Below are 16,441 nucleotides of genomic sequence, written 5' to 3'. Positions count from 1 at the left end.
TCATGTCACTCAATGGGGTTCCAATACCCAAATTAGAGTCTCCAAAAATAGAAAGCAAAGTGCTCTTTACCTTTTCCTTCTGTCTTTTTTGGGTGATCAGTAGGGTACCTGCTATTTCATTAGGCAGCACAAAGATGGTGAAGTCCATGAGGGCTTTGCACAGGAATTCCTAGAATCATTAAGTTTGGGAAAGACCTCTAAGATCATTGAGTCCATCCCTTATTGCAGCCCCTCTGTGCTACTCCTGAATCTAAACTCCCGAATGCTACATCCACATGGCTTTCCAACACTTCCAGGAATGATGATTCCACTTCCTCTGTAGCCTGATTCAGTGCCTGAATCACCTTTTCAGTGAAGAATTTTTTTCCTAATATCTAATCCAAACCACCTGTTATGATTTGATTATGAGAGATGCCTCTGCCTGAGTTAAGGTGCAAGTGAGACCATATGTCAAGTACAGATTTTATTTAACAGTAAATTTAAGGTAGAGAGATAGAAATAATGGGAAGGGGAGGGGAAGAGAAAGAGAGTGAGATACAGTGAGGTTAAGCAAAAGATATCACCATGTGGATTCCTGCATTGTCCCACTGGTCCTTCTTCACCCTGGTCCTCACTGGTGGAGGGCCCAGAGTCCTTCTGGAGGTACCACTTTTATACAGTCCTGGGTATTCATGGAGTGTAGATGCCATTCCCATAACTCGAGATGGCATGTGCATAAGAACTTGCTTCCTTTCCCACAATTTACCATGGTGGGAATTTTTGTCTGGATGCTAATCAAACCTCTACCTCCTTTAGGCCTGGAATTAGGTGCTTCCTTCTGTGTCATCTGTGCTTCTCTCAGGTTCCATTGTGGTGGCTTATCTTATGGGGATGGCATTTTGAGACATGTAACTGCATTTTTTAAGTCCTCACATCATGCTGGCCACTTTCTCTAGTCCTGTCACTTGTCACCTGGGAGAAGATTCCTCCACATCTCCACAGCATGTCCTCAGATAGTTGTAGAGAGAGTAGTCCATCCTCCCTGTAAAAGACAAAGAAAAAGCACATGTATGGCCTCACTGAGCTGGGGCCTGGCAGCTCTGTGGTCTCACCAGTCTGGAGGTCCAATTAAACAAGGTGGTTCCATGGAATACCTATGGATTGGTGTGGAAAGAGCTTTGCCCCAACGTGGCCTCACTAATTCCAGCCTACCCAAGCCAACAGCTGTGGTCTTCAGGGCCATGTAAGCAGAGCAGCACATTCAGAGGCTGCAGACATACCTCTGCTGCACCTCTACAGCCTGGCTTTGAAAGAAATATGTGCTTTATGTGCTTTATGTGATGAGGGTTGTTCCCTGCTCTGTAGATAGGCTCTTTTCCGTGGAGAGTGTTTCAGCTCCCTCTTAAAAGTGAGCGTGCATTAAAGTGCTTCTCACTACGGAGATAATTGAGTACATGTACAGCATCTATCACAATAAAAGCCAAATCTCAGACAGATACTAGGGCACTATCAAAGACAAAAGAACAATAAATAAGAATTCATAAGGCTTTCAGTCCAATGCTTTCTGCCACCACTCAATCCATTAAAAAAAAAAATCAAGTGTTTATGTAGCACCTAATTCTACAGAGTATACAGGCACTACTGCAATACAAATACAACTTACAGCTATTACTACTAAAAATAATTAATAAACCTATCATTTGTTGATTCTTCTCTCTTCTTTAAAACTGCTTCTGTTTTTTGCTTTTTGGAACCTTTCATATTTTTTCTACTTGAAAAATTATCAAATCATTAAAAAGAAAATTGAATTTTTTTATAACAGATACCAAGTAACAGCAAATGTTCGCATCCAGGTTATAAAAATGAGGTTTATAATGGCAATACTTATAGATCATTCCTGTTACCAGATCAGCAGGGCATCACTACAACATAGTGCTCTACAAAAATGACATATGGAGCAGCACTGAAAAGAACAAGAAATTTCTTGGTGTGTCTGATTTCTTTTACTGTTAATTCAATGAGCCACCAGTCCTGTTTTTCTTAGTTTGTGTTTTTCATCCAGTTAGGTTGTTTGAGGATTTTTCAGAGACGCAGAGGTTACACGAAAAGGGGAGTTCTTTTATATGCACCATTTTAGTTTTGATATTTCCCCTGAATTGTGAGAGAGAAAATACTATTTAAACATCACTTTTATAATACTGATAAAAAAGAGAAGAGAAACTATACCTTTTCTTTCATGAGGTCAGATACTCTTTAGGGAATACATGGGCTTTTTACAACCTTCTAGAGTTTTACTTCTTCACAGAACAGCAGCAAATTCTTGAAAGGACGGACCACCTGCAACTTTGGCTTCATGGAAAAAGGGAGAGAGGTTCTTAGCAATTCATCGGAGTCAGGCCAGGTTCTGTACTTACAGTGACGTTTATTGAAAACAGATTAATGGGTTTGTGCTGACAGAGCTAATGCTCAGGAAGAAAACCACCTGTCAGCAAGCTGGTCATCTCATCCAAACCCACGTGCCAGGTGGTCAAATTTATTGGCACCAGCTTCTGAATGCTCCAGGACTTGGCATCTATGAGCATTCCTGGCATGAGCATCCCTGGTTCCTCCAAGCTTCAGCATACCTTTCTGTACTGCCTGACCCTTTGCAGGCATTCCCAGAAAGTTTATGACGTTTCTGGCTAAAACACAGATATGTTTAATTTCAAAAAATCATTAGAGCTGAAAATTTCCCAATTTGGAATTTGCACAAGACTCCCCTTCCTTAGTTTCTGAATTGCATAAAGCTCAAGATATCTCATAGAGGTTTTGGATAATTGCCTCGAGGAGTGCAAATTCCTCCCTCTCTGCTCCTGATGAGCTCCAGCCATTAATAAGATAAAGTGTACAAAGAAGCTTGGCTGCAAGAGAAGAGCACAATGCAATACAATACAGCTCGTTCACATCCATGCGGGAAGGAAAACGCAGGTGAAATAATCGCCATGAAGTTTTTAGATGAGAGAAACCTCAGGTGCATTGCCATGGGTAACAGTTTTGTACTGGCTGAGCTGATGTTGACTTGCTTTTCAGTCCCTGGCACAATGAAAATATATCTCTGAAATCTGCCAGTGTGGTGCATCTGTGCCTGCCTGTGTCTGCCTCAGCACTGCTGGAGCAGCACTGGCACACACACCACTCACACACACACCCAGAGTGCACAGCATGCTGTGACAGGACAAACTGGGGTTGGGACAACTCATGCACAGCTTAAAGCCAACTGCAAGGTGCCACAAATAACAAGAAAAGGTCACGTTCCCTTCTCTTCAGGGCTAAACAAAGCTCATGTTGGGAAGGTGGTGTGCCTGCTGAACACAGCCCCAGGTCTACTCTTCGGCAGGGCAAGGAGGAAACAAACACAGGAAGGTACAAATTCAGGCAATTCAGAAAATAGCAATGTTTGTTTTGACAACACCTGACTTCCTGGGCATGATATCCTGGTAGGATTTTCCTTGGCTTTAAAACCATAGTTTCAACACTTACCATGCCCAAAGTGTGCCAGCAAATTAATGCAGTTTCAGGGGTGGGGGAGAAGAGCTAATCAGAGTACGAGGGTGGAGGAGCTGAGAGATCTTAAGAAAGAATGTTCCAAAGGAAGAAATTGCTGTCCTTCCTTCTGTATATTGTTGTGATTTCTCTCTCGTTGTTTTCATGTGGCATTTTATGTGGGCAGCTAGTGATAGGACAAGGTGGGGAGATGCTTTTAAACTAAAAGAGGAGAGACTTAGACTAGATGTCAGAAAGAAATTCTTTACTGTGGGAGTGGTGAGGCACTGGAACAGGTTGCTCTGAGAAATTTTGGATGCTCCATGCCCGGAAGCATTCGAGGCCAGGCTGGGTGAGGCTTTTAGCAATCTGGCCATGGAAGGGGAGGGGGGGTGTGCTTAGGACTAGGTGATTTTTAAGGTCCCTCCCAACCCAAGCTTTTCTGTGTTTCTACAATTCTCATACGTTCTTCACACTCATGGATTAAAGATGTTCAAAAATATAACACAGAAATAGGCAAACCCTGAAAATGTAATGCATCTACCAGAAGAAGTCTAGAATTAATGAGACAGAGGCTGTGCATTTACTTCTTACCGACTTTTCCTTAGGATGGGGAAATGGTGTGAGCTGCATCTGTCCTTCAGGCCTTCTCCTGCTTCTCCAGCACTGTCTCTGCCTTGACAAGCTGCTTTGTGATTGTGAGCCTTCCTCAGAGAAACTGCTACTGACCTGGCTGCTCCTGCCTGAGACTGTAGGGCTACAGAGAGAACACTGCTTTTCTGTTCTCTCACCCTGCCTGGTCCCCTTGGCCAGAGGATGTGGATCTGGCCAGCTTCCAGAGAGTGAATGTGGTGATAAGGAAAAGCAGAAAGACTTTGGAAGACAAAGATATACTGTTACACTGGGCACTGGCAAGGAAGGTAATGTCATTACTGTGATGCTGGTATGCCATATTCAAGGGCAACATAGTACAACTTCAACCATGAAGTCACAGTTTATCCCAACTCTTGGAAATGACTGAATATTCACTCAAAAAAAGAAAAGGAAAAAAAAAACACAAAACAAAACAACAACAACAAAAAAGATATTTGTACACTGTAAACCAAGAAGTGATTTGTAATAGTACCAAGTGAAAAAAAAAATAGCCATACTTAGATACTTACTTCAAAAACATTATCAATGTGAATTCAATGGAGAGTTTACGGATATCCTAAGGAATAGGAACAGCGAACTGAGAACAGAAGAAGCAGAGCCACTTCCTGTTGGTTGCCACTTTGCCATTGGAAATGTCTCCTGCCCTGCTCTGGAGGTGAAATAAAGCAGGGGAATGGGGAGGCTCCTTTCTCAGGAACCACAGTGCAGGAGGGGAACTCAAATCACACCATCTCCTCACTCACAGGTGACTGAAAGGTACTGATGCCCCCCAAGGTTGCCTCTGGCCCCATCCTGAGCTTTCACAGCCTTCCCAGTAAAGTCCCCACCCTCCTCATGGCTTACTGTTTCCTAATGTCCAAGCAAAGTTGTTCTTAGTGTGCAAATGCCTCTTTAGTCCTGGTCCTGGGATTGAACAGTGATTATACCCTTTGCAGCACTGCTCCTGTTGGAAGCCTGTTTCCCCATCCACATTTTTATGTTGTTTTTATTAAACGAACAGCTTAGCTTTGATCACCCTTTCTCCATAGGTTTACAGTGTACAAATCTCTGAGCTCTGCTGTGGCAGAGATGTCTGTGTGCACATACACACTCCCTACTTCCTAAAGTATGTGTGCCCAAAACAGGACACACACTCCAGGAAAGGTCTTGCCCCTGCTAAATAGAGTGGAATAATGGCATTTATCTCTTACATGTGACATACACAAGAATGGCTCAACAGCATCTCATCTGCTGGCTTATATTCTGCCCCTAGTTTAATACAGTCCTGTATTCTTTTTTTGAATATACTTGGGCATAGACTAATATTGACTCTTTTGGATTTTTATTCATTTTGTTTTTCTTTCAAAGGCAAAACATTTTGTACTTGCTCTTGTTGAATTTTATTTGAATTTGAACTTTATCAGTGCTAGGCTATTTCTCAAAGTTATCATGATTACTTGAATTCTAACACTCTTCCAAACACTTGCATCTTTTCCCAGAACATTATCTTACGGAAATTGTATCTGAGTCAGCTCTGTATCACCAGGAAACTTGGCACAAGGACATCCAACCATTCTGGTGCTGGGGCCGACCTGTCAGCCCCAAATGACCTTGCTGGTAAAACGTGAGTAATTTATAATTTCTCCTTAAGCACAACTTGTTCAGGCAGTTGCACTCTCCACCTTACAGTGATTTCTTCTGGTGAAGGATATTCCTCCTTGCCAGCATTTTAGCTCCACCTTCCTCCATCCAGTTCCTCATGTCTTATCCCAGAAAGTGGCTTTGGGGATCTGACATGTGCTGATGTGGGGTATCACCTGGATTAAGCAGAGCCTATCTAGACCAGTTCTCTTTGCTTGTCAGAGAGGACATTTCCATAGGGCTCTGGCAAGATTTTTTATTACAGCCAAGGCAAAAGTGCTTTGTCTTTATCCACTGGGCTAAAGAACTACAATGGATTAATGAGTTATGCTTGATTCTTAACAACTTCATGTTAGCAGCTTCTCATATGGAGCAAATAATTTCTTTACAAGTATCTTTCCAAGTATCAGAACTGCAATATTTGATTTACAGTTGTGGATCCTCCCCTCTCCTGTTTTTTAAATACATAATTTATTTCAAATTACCAGTCCTGTCATGCAGGTTAGACCCATACAAACAGATGGAAAAATGCAGGGAAAGTTCCTGGGCACTGGGACTGAATTCTCCCTATCCTACACTGTGAGAAGAGTTGTTGCTATTTCAGCCAGTTAGTGTCTTCCCAAAGAATTCTTGCACACCATGCAAAAGCTGGGGTAGTCTGCATGAGCCCATCCTGTTTTGAATGGTAGAAATTTAAATATATAGCTATAGACAGCTATACCAGCCAGGTCAGAGCAAAATTATGGCCCCACTGTTGCTTATTTTGTGAATTTTTCCTGTTTTGTTTATTTTTGAAATTTTGTCTCACTGATCACTGTAGGAAAAAACCCAGATTTTCAGAATATTTTCAGATTTCAGCTGAAATAATTATCCAAGTAAATTAAGGAACATTATCCACTTTTTTACAAAAGAAAGGGACTTGGGCAAAATGGCTGATGCCAAGAACTTTTTTCTGTTTAAAATATCCCCACCAGCAGGTGTCTGACACCACTAAAGAGAGGTCACACATCACCCTTCAGGACTTCATCTCAGTTGCTGGGGCTGAATCACTCCCTCTGCTCTTCATCCAGTTTGTCCTTAGCATTCGAGGTTTTTCAGAAGAAATTTTGGATGGGGTAGAGTTTGCCATAGTCATTAATTCCCAGCCAGTCTCTGGAGCTACATAATGCAAGGTTTCCAATAATGTTTCCAATTAATTTTTACGTAATAGCGGTGCATGGCGTTCTGCAAGGAACGCTGAAGGTTGGTGGAGGTCCATTCATCAAAACCTGATGGGAACTGTGGCCTCCGTGGTGTACACAGATGTTGTTCTGGTCTAGGGAAACATTAGAGAGAATAGTTAACACAGCAAGACAAAAGATATATCACAGTAAAAGATTTCTAGCCATATAATTAAAAAGAGAAGAGGGTAAAAGCATATCTATTCAGCAGAGAGAGTGGAGTAATAACTAAAGATAATCTAATTACAGTCTGAAGCAAGAAAGAACTTTTTTTCCACAGTTTTCAGTGAGATGGATTACACTCTGTTGTGGAGGGGACTCAGAAGAGAGCAGAGACTATAATGATCTCCAGCAAAGTCCTTCTAGTAGGTCAGCCAAGCTGGGACAAGGGTGAGATGTGATGACAGGTTTGACACCCTGTGATGGCACCAGAGCACAGCCAAAGCCATAGTGCTGACCCATTTGTGAATGGTCCTCAGGGTGAGCACACCACATCACAAAAAGAGAGTTGATGAAGGGGTTTTTTTTCATTAGAAGACAAATTAGATCTATCCATTTCTAAAATACAGAAAATTGGATGTTCTGGGTGAGAGACTTTGGTATTAAAGTTTTTGTAAGGAAGTTTACCTCCATATGCCCTCCACTTATGACAGTCCTTGGAAACTTCTCAAGGGCAGATCTTGCTCCAGCAACCTCAGCAATGAGCCAAGGGCAATTGCAACGGGAGCTGGCCTGGTCAGCCTGGTGCTTTTGGCAGAGTTTGGCCACATCCAAGGGCAGGAGGGTGGAGAGGCCAGGGCTTCCCATGCTGGACACGGCTGATCCCAGTTACCTCCAATGGCCCCAGCACAGGGTATATCTGAGCCCCTCAGCCAAGCAGGGGTGTCCAGATGATGCTCTGACTCATCAGGTTCTGCGGTAGGATATTCTGCAAGGAGCAGGGAGATGGACTCTAAGATCTTTATGGGTCCTTTTTAACTTGAGATATTTTGTGATTCTTTGACCATAACCCCCATTTCCACTCAGGGCAACCCTTTGAGCCTGTTTTCTCAGGCAGAGTGAAGTCTGGGACCATCTGAGAGCTATCTTCAGCTACAGCAAGGTGAGAGCTTTAAAGGCAGTGTAGACAAAGACTCTCAGCCCTGGCAGACAAGATAGGAAAAAGAGCAATGGGCACAAAAGGCACCATGGAAAATTCAGGTTGGACAAAATGACAATTTTTTCACTTGGAGGTTGATGAAGTCCAGGAACAAGTTTCCACAGAGAGGTTGTGGATTTACTGGTCCTGGGTTTTTTTAAAGGTCAAAGCCATGGCTTATCCCAGCAGGTGCCAGTACAATACCTGTTTTGAGTGAGTGGTTGGACCAGAGACCTCCAGAAGTCTCTTCTGACCAGCACTTCAATGACTGTGATTACAACAGCTGTAAAACAAAAATGTGGTGAACTAGTTTTGAAAAGTAAGAAAAGTAATATAACTCAGGAAGAATATTTGCAGCCACAGCAAAAGAACTCCCCTGCTTAGAATAAGGAGTCTGAAGGTTAAATCTTCCTGTGGAAAAACTGCAATGAAGATAAAGGTGATATAAAGAAAGTTGGTGAGATCATAAAGATAGATGACCTTGGGAGGGGGTAAGACTTCTTTATTTCCAACATCTATTTTGCTTTGTTCTGACTTTTAGGAGGAAAAAAAAAAGAAAAAAAGTGTTCTACTCTCTTTCAAGGGAAGTATAGCAGGCAATGCTTCTTGCAGGAAAAGAGCAGCTGGGCAACAATTGCTGTGTTCCTGCAAGAGGAACTGGAGGGCTGATGGAACTGGGATCCCTCACAGAGCTGCAGAAGTGCTGTGTGGCAGAACCTCTCCCCCATGAATTACAAGCATTCGGGCTTGGACACATGTGGAGAATCCAAAACTCCTCAGAAGGTGAGAGCTGCCATCTTACACACAGGTATGAATCTAACTCATCTCACACAAAGGGTTTCCACACTACAGGGAATGAGGAGAAGTGGGAATCAGCCTTCTGCAGGCAAGTTAACTCCAGCCAGGGGATCTGCATGGTCCTGCCCTGTTGAGGGAAATGGCTGAGTCTGGAAGCCCATGGCCCTCAAGTACTCTACAGGGAGGGACAGAAATGGCCTGCAAGGGACCATAAGTGAGCCATGCTGTGGATCCTGTATGCATGGAATGACTGGCAAGGCTGAAAGCAGGACTCTGAAACCTCTGGAATGCAGCTCTGGTCACAAGTAAACGCTTCTGTCCCTCCAGCCTCTCTGAAAAACTGTGGCCATATCTGATTGAATGAGTTCAGAAAAGACAAGTTCAATGTGGACTAGGTGAAAGGAAGGGCTTTTAGAAGGATCATGGGAATGGAGGGCCTATTTTATAATCCCCTGTTTCATAAGAAGTCTTGTTTAGTCTGGCAGAAGAGTGGCTGCAAGGGAACATGACTTCTTTCTAAAAATACAACAAGGAGGGAAACACTGGGGAAAACTATTTAAGTGAAAAGCCAATTCTGGTGCAGAAACAGGTGATATAAATTGTCTCAGAAAAAAATTAGTGCAGATTTGCAACCAGCTGAACAGGGAGGTCTAATTGCTGCAGCATGTTGAGAGTGGGGGACATCCAAACTACTTTTGTGGCAAAATTTGACAGGTTTGAACCTGCTCATGAGGCTGTTCATAATAGCAGACAGTGGGACTCAGTGAGGAGTTGTTCTGCCTCTGGCCCTGCAGGGCTGGTGTGTTAGAGGGCAGAGGTGCTGTGACTCCCATGCTGTTCTGCCATCAGGGCAGAATTACACTGCTCTTTATATTGCTTTGATAAACACAGCCTAAATGTTTTCCTTTGCTTTCACAGATTTCTTGCTAATCTCAACACTTGGTCCTGCTGGTGTCCTGGGGTGATGCTGTAGTCCAGCCAAAGGACCAACGCCTTCTTCTACTCTTTATCTTCTGTTTTTTTCCAGCAGTGTATGACACTGCCTCTCAAGTGGAATCCTGTTCCCTCTTATCCTTTATCTCCGTGTTCTTCAATCCACCTCATTTGCCCTCCTTATTTATCTCCTTCTGCCCTGTGCTACATCTGCTTGATCTTCTGTATCATCTTGGATCTCTGATTTCAATTCCCAGCTCTTCTTCCATCACTGGAACCACTTGTCTCATACATCCTCCTGAAGAAGGGTTGATATTTGATACTTCCTACTTCCAACTGATAATACATGGGAATCTACACCTCACAGATTCCATGTGGAGTGTGTGCCTAACAGAATTATCATAAGATGCAGAACATAAATTAAGTGAGAGCAGATGTACATTGAGATAAAATGTGGCTTGAGAGATTACAACTCCTCATTTCTATGAATGGACCATCCTTCACTCCAGGAAACTGCAAGGCTTGTTTTGGGGGACAGAGAAGCACCACAGCTGGGTTAAAGAGGATCTTTTGCTTGGGAATTTGCCTGCCTTTTTATGGTGTTAGTCTTCTAGCTGAAAAGGAAGTCCTGGATCCTCAATCCTTTGCTACTTAGCTTCTTCTATGTGGCCCCTCCTCTGGTGGGCAGAGACTGTTTAAGTTAGATTTCAGTACACACACACAACAGAGCAAAACACACTCTGTTCAAGAAAATGTCCATCAGAAAAGCATGCTGATCCAATACCCCAACATGGACATTAAGGCCTGGACAGCTGGATGCTCTCTAGGCTCTGCTGGCTGGGTCTCCTGGCTCTGGTGGGAATACAGACACCCAGCTCAGGAGGAGATGACTGCACACAGCCCAGTTACATTTAACCAATTGAAATGCATGTGCCAAGGGTCACTGGAGATGCCCCAGGTTATCTCAGATGCAATTATGGGACTCTAAGAAATTACACAGGACCTACAGTGGACTTGTGACCTTCTGAAACAGGAGCTGTAGTTGTCTAGGACATCTTAAATGGCACAGAAGTTGTATGTGAGGTTAAGTGAATCGAGCTCTGTGTGTCTTAATCTGGAGCTGGATTGTGGCTGAAAAGCTAAAATAAAAATTTTCATGTGCAGTTGAAGAAACAAAAAAACTGGTTTTGCAAGTTCCAGAGCTTCGGTGCAGCACTTGCAACTTGATATCGATTATCCACTAAAACCAACACAAAATTAAGTCAAAAGGAATTACTCAAATTTTCAAAGAAGACCAAAAGCAAAGTCTGAGGGAATGGCAGGTGACTGTTAATTGAATTATATCACAGGATATAGTGGCTGAAGACTTTAATACTGTAAATGAGAAAGCAGTGTTAGAAATGGCCTAAACTGAAATAAAACCAACTTTGAATGAAAACAAAGTGCTAGCTCGAAGATTTGAAATTAACTTTGCTGCTGATTCAGTGGATCAAAAACTTCATTGATCTAATGCTTCTGACTTCCCACTTATGCAAAAAAAAAAGTAACTTAAGTACAGCTCGGCTGGAAGATCACTGTCTGAACAATGCTTTTTTTTTTTTTTTTTTTTTTTTTTTTATTTTAATGGAAAATTTCAGCTCCATTTTTCCAGCAGTCCAAAACATCCTCTGCTTCCCACATTGTGAGATGAAAACAATGCTCAGCTGTCTTTGGCCTGAGCTGTGGCACCAGGCCAGAAAGTATCTCAAGTTGCGAAAAGTCTTAAATCAACACATTTTACCACTAAAGAGCGAGGAAAAACAGTTTCTAAACCATATGAAATATTCATGTCTAGCATCTTCTGAGATACCATCTGCTTAGATTAAACCAAAGCAGAGCTGATAGTGACAGAAAAATGTACTCGGTAGAAAGTGGGGAGCATGACTTGAAGATTCATTGTTTCATGCCCTATAAAAGAGCACTACAAAAACAGTGTCACTTCAGGAACAATAAACTTTTCCAACAACAAAAGAAATCTGACATAGAAGTGTTAATCTTTTGGGTCTGTTATTAGGAAAATAGTAATGTACTTCAGATAATATCACATTTCTCATAAGGGCATGGATAATTAAATTGCAATTTAATATTTGAAAGCCATACCCCCAAATTACCAAACAAGCACTTCTACAGCCAGCAAGAAGAATAAAAGAAGAACAAATCCTGCTGCAGGCATTGTGATCTTCCAGCACTTTATATTTATATTCCCAGAAGTAAATATGTCCTTTTATCCCTAAAAGCTCTTGTTCATGGGGTGTAGCACTTGGGAGACCCGATCTGTTCTCCTACAAGAGCTACTTTTATGATAGATGACCTTGAGAGAAATACTTTGCTGTTACTGCTTCCCCTCCCACTTCCAGTCTCTTCCAAACAGCGACAGGTTTGCTGTGCCTTATACAATGGGGCCTTCAGGTGCTATTGCAATGTAAATAGTGGCAGTACAGGTGCAATTGAGAGTAGAATATTGCTTTGATTATTCAGTTACAAGGTCACCCTTGGGTGGAAGGATTGCCGCATAAAACATTGCTGAGCCATCAGTCTGTGGCTGCCTCGTGGTTATATAATAATGTTATTTCAAATATACTGGAAGTGTTTAAGGCTTTGCCAAAATTGCGAAGTCTGTGGTGCAGTGGAACATCAGTGGTAAAATGGTCCCACACAGGTGAGGATGAATACAGAGATGCTTACAGTGCTGGAGCTTTCCCCACTCTCTCCTTGTTGGTGGCAATTTACCCGTACCTTTTCTCAAGGTTAATTAAGCTTCGTGCCACTTTGGAGAATAAGGAACTATTGTACCCAGCTCCGTGAAGGGGGAAGATGAAGAAGGCAGAAAAAAATGGTGCTATGGAGCATAGAGCTGGAATAGGGACCAGGGTGCTCTCCATTTCCTCTGCATACCTTGTGATAAAACCAAAACCCTTTAACAGCAGCGTCACTCACAGTATGGGCTCTGCACAGCCTTTGAAAAGCAGAGAACAGAACATGAAATATTCCAGCCCACTTAATTTGCAAGCTACCTATTATAGACTTTTGGGAATAGGTAAAACAGACAGGTCAAGTTACATAGTTACATAAATATCATCTGGATTTCTGGCATTTAGGAATGAAAGGTTTTGATCTGTTCAGTTTAAAAGTGCCTTAAAATAATCCATGTATAATTTTAAAATCTAACATTAAGTGCTTTTCTTTCTTTACTTTCCAAAAGCTGAGCTAGAGAGAATTTGGACACAGCGTGACAAAACTTTGCCTTAATAACATAAATATCTATGCACAAGTAATTTGACACATATGCCACTGCAAAATATTTTATATTGAGTAAAATGACAGTTCTTATCTTGTCCTATTCTACAGAAACCCTTAAAGAAACAATCCATTGCCCTTTAAAAGCCCCTCTCAATTCCTCACTTTCCCATCCATCTTATTTATAGCTCTGTCTTTGTAAAGCGCTCCAGGATCTACAAATGAGAGAGAAGTGCTTATAAAACCTCTGTGAGAGCCGGGATTTGAAATCAGCAGCACTTATGGATGTTATGCATATGAAGAGAAGGCTTGAGTGCAACACGCCTCAGCATTAAAAATCAACCCCACATCAGTGTCTTTGTCAACAATTACGCTTCAAACCAGCACTCACTCGACATCTGTATAAATGCACCAAAATGCCTCTTAGCCCTTCTCCCACTTCTTTTCGACAGGCGGTTCACTGTGTCTATGAGCAGGGATCCTCCCTCCCTGTTTTCCCTCATTGCACAATTGGCTTTCCATGGGCCTCTTTGGCAGCTCCAGTCCTTTCGAAAAGCAGAGTTTATTTCTGCCCTTCTCTTTCAGCCTTGCATTGAGGAGGAGGTCTGTGACAGGGACTCGATGCAGCAGAATGTCACTGCCAGAAGTGGCCTTTCTCATGGAAATGAGGTGTGGGACTTTGGCATTTTCTGTGCAAGAATGAGAGACTTTGGTGCGTTGTTTTTGTTTGCCTCCTCCCTTTCTGGAAGATTATATTTAAACCGATGAGCTCTGGCTCTCTCATACCTTGTGGGTGCCAGATCTTTCCTCGGGACTGATTTCTCCATCTCCTCCCTCACCTACATTGTTGTGCCATCTCCTTTCATCACGTCCAATTAGTTATTATAGGCTTGTTTTGGCTTTTTTAAGATTTCATGGATAAAAGTGCCAAAGTGTATTTGGTTTGAATTTACTCATGCTGAGGACTATATTTATGTCCCCCACAAACACTGATTAAACTGCTTGACCCCCAGGGAGAAGAGGGCTCTCCTTGCTGAACTGGGGAGCAACAGGAGATGTGCAGAAAGGAAACACTGAGGTCATATTGATATATCTCTGCTGGCTCATTTATTTATGCCCTTCCTAAAAGTTTGGTTTTCAAAGTCTTCCTTCTGATTTGGGGGTCAGTAACATGGATACTGCACATTTTCAGCCTTACAAATATGAAGGTTCAAGTTCTGGTGTCTTGATATGCAGCTCATCCTGGCTGACAGGCACATTCAGCCCAGATGGTTGTCTGAGACCTTAGAATGAGGACACTCCTGGCTGCTCCTGACTGGCCAAACTCATCCCCTTCACAGCCCTGCAAGCCAGCCACAGTCAGGCTCATGGCTTGGAGACTGGAATTAAAGGAACCCATGAGAAAGCAAATTGCAGCAGAGCTGGCATCTACCAGAACTGCTGTGCAAAGCTGGCTGACCCACACACGGGCTCCTGGGACAGGCTGGCGTCACCCTCACTGCCCACCACGCAAGAGTTGCCTTCCACCCAAACACTCCTGCTCTGAATAGCAGCCAGTTGCACTGTTTTCACAGAACCACAGAAGATTCTGAGTTGGAAGGGACCCACAAGGATCACTAAGTCCAGTCCTTAAGTGAATGGCCCGTACAGGTATCACAGCATTATCAGTCAGTAGTACAACACTAAATCTACTTGGGCTGATAAGGAATAAGACATGTCACAGATTTAGTGATAGCTAAAAATATCTCTTTAAAATTATTTCCTGCCTTTAAATGAGCAAGACCCAGACCACACATGAATTTCTACTGCAGATCCTGGTCGTGATTGTAAAAAAAGCAGGATTTAAACTGCTTTTTTAATACTCTGGAAGAATGGTATTGTGCATTTCAAAGGCAAGAAAACTGTATCCATGCCCTTTTATCCACCTTCAGGAAAGGTTTGATGAATACATCTCAGCTTGTATTTTTGATGAATATAGAATTGTATTTCTGAATGAATATTCTGGTTAAAATAATTTGAAATTTGTCACAGCTCCAAAAATGACAGCAAGTGGCGCACATAAAGTATGCAGCGTGTTCTGCATGTCGGGCAGATGAAAGGCAGTATAACTGCTAATTGATAGCGTATTTAAATATCATGCCTGTGTACTTATCTTGACTTAAAGCCTGAAATATGTAACATGCTGATAATGCACACACCTTTCATGAAACAAAGTACAAGCCCAGAGTCAAACACACTGACCTTACACACGTTGCAAGCTGCATGTGCTCACAGCTGACAAGTGTTTGAAGCAAAGCATTTACACATAAAACATTTATGCACACATTGTGCACTGAGGCATTGAAATATGCAGCCTTCCATATGTTATACATATTACATATATGATTTCTTTGCCAAGTATTTTGGGAAAAGAAAAAACAATTACCCATATGTTCTCTAAACAATGGGAACGTGCTGTAAGTTGTGGCACTGGAGAGGCAGCTTGATCTTCGGGGAATTTTTAAGTGCCATGGGATGTGGAAGAACACTAGAGATGGAAAGGAGAAGGCAAACTATGATGGGCACAAGCTGGAATTGTGTAAATGTGAGCATAAAAAAGGCAGCATTTAAATGAACAGAACAGGACAGAATCAAAGAGAACATCCTAAGTAAGAAGGGACCACCAAGGATCATTGAGCCCAACTCCAGGACCTGCACAGCACAACCCCCAAGAGTCACACCATATCCCTGAGAGCACTGTCTAAACTTCTCTTGAATTCTGCCAGGCTTGGTGCTGTGATCACTTCCCCGGAGAGCCCAACCAACCTCTGTGTGAAGAACCTTTTCCTGATATCCAACGTCACTTCACTGAAATCCAACTCTTCCTGATATCCAACTCTTCACTGAAATAATTTCAGGCCATTTGCTTGTGTCCTGTTGCTGGTAACCAAAGAAAAGAGATTGATGCTGTTCTTCTGAGGAAGCTGCAGATCTCAATGAGGTCTCCTCTCAGTATCTTCCAGGCTGAGCAGAGCAAATGACCTCAGCCACATCTCGTATGGCTTCTCCTCCAGACCCTTCACCACCCTCACCGCTCTTCTTTGTACACTTTCTAATGGCATAATGTCTTTATATTGTGGCACCCAAAACTGCCCCCAGGAGTCGAGGTGAGGCTGCCCCAGTGCAGAGCAGAGTGGGACAATCCCCTTGCCTGGCTGGCCATGCTGTCCCTGATACCCCAGGGCACAGATGTCCCTCCTGGCTGCCAGGGCACTCGTGTTCAACTTGCCATCGACCAGGACCCCGCGTTCCCCCTCTCCCT

Source organism: Sylvia atricapilla, chromosome 1, assembly GCF_009819655.1.
Source record: "Sylvia atricapilla isolate bSylAtr1 chromosome 1, bSylAtr1.pri, whole genome shotgun sequence".
NCBI classification, from domain to species: domain Eukaryota; kingdom Metazoa; phylum Chordata; class Aves; order Passeriformes; family Sylviidae; genus Sylvia; species Sylvia atricapilla.
Note: the sequence above shows the minus strand (reverse complement) of the source record.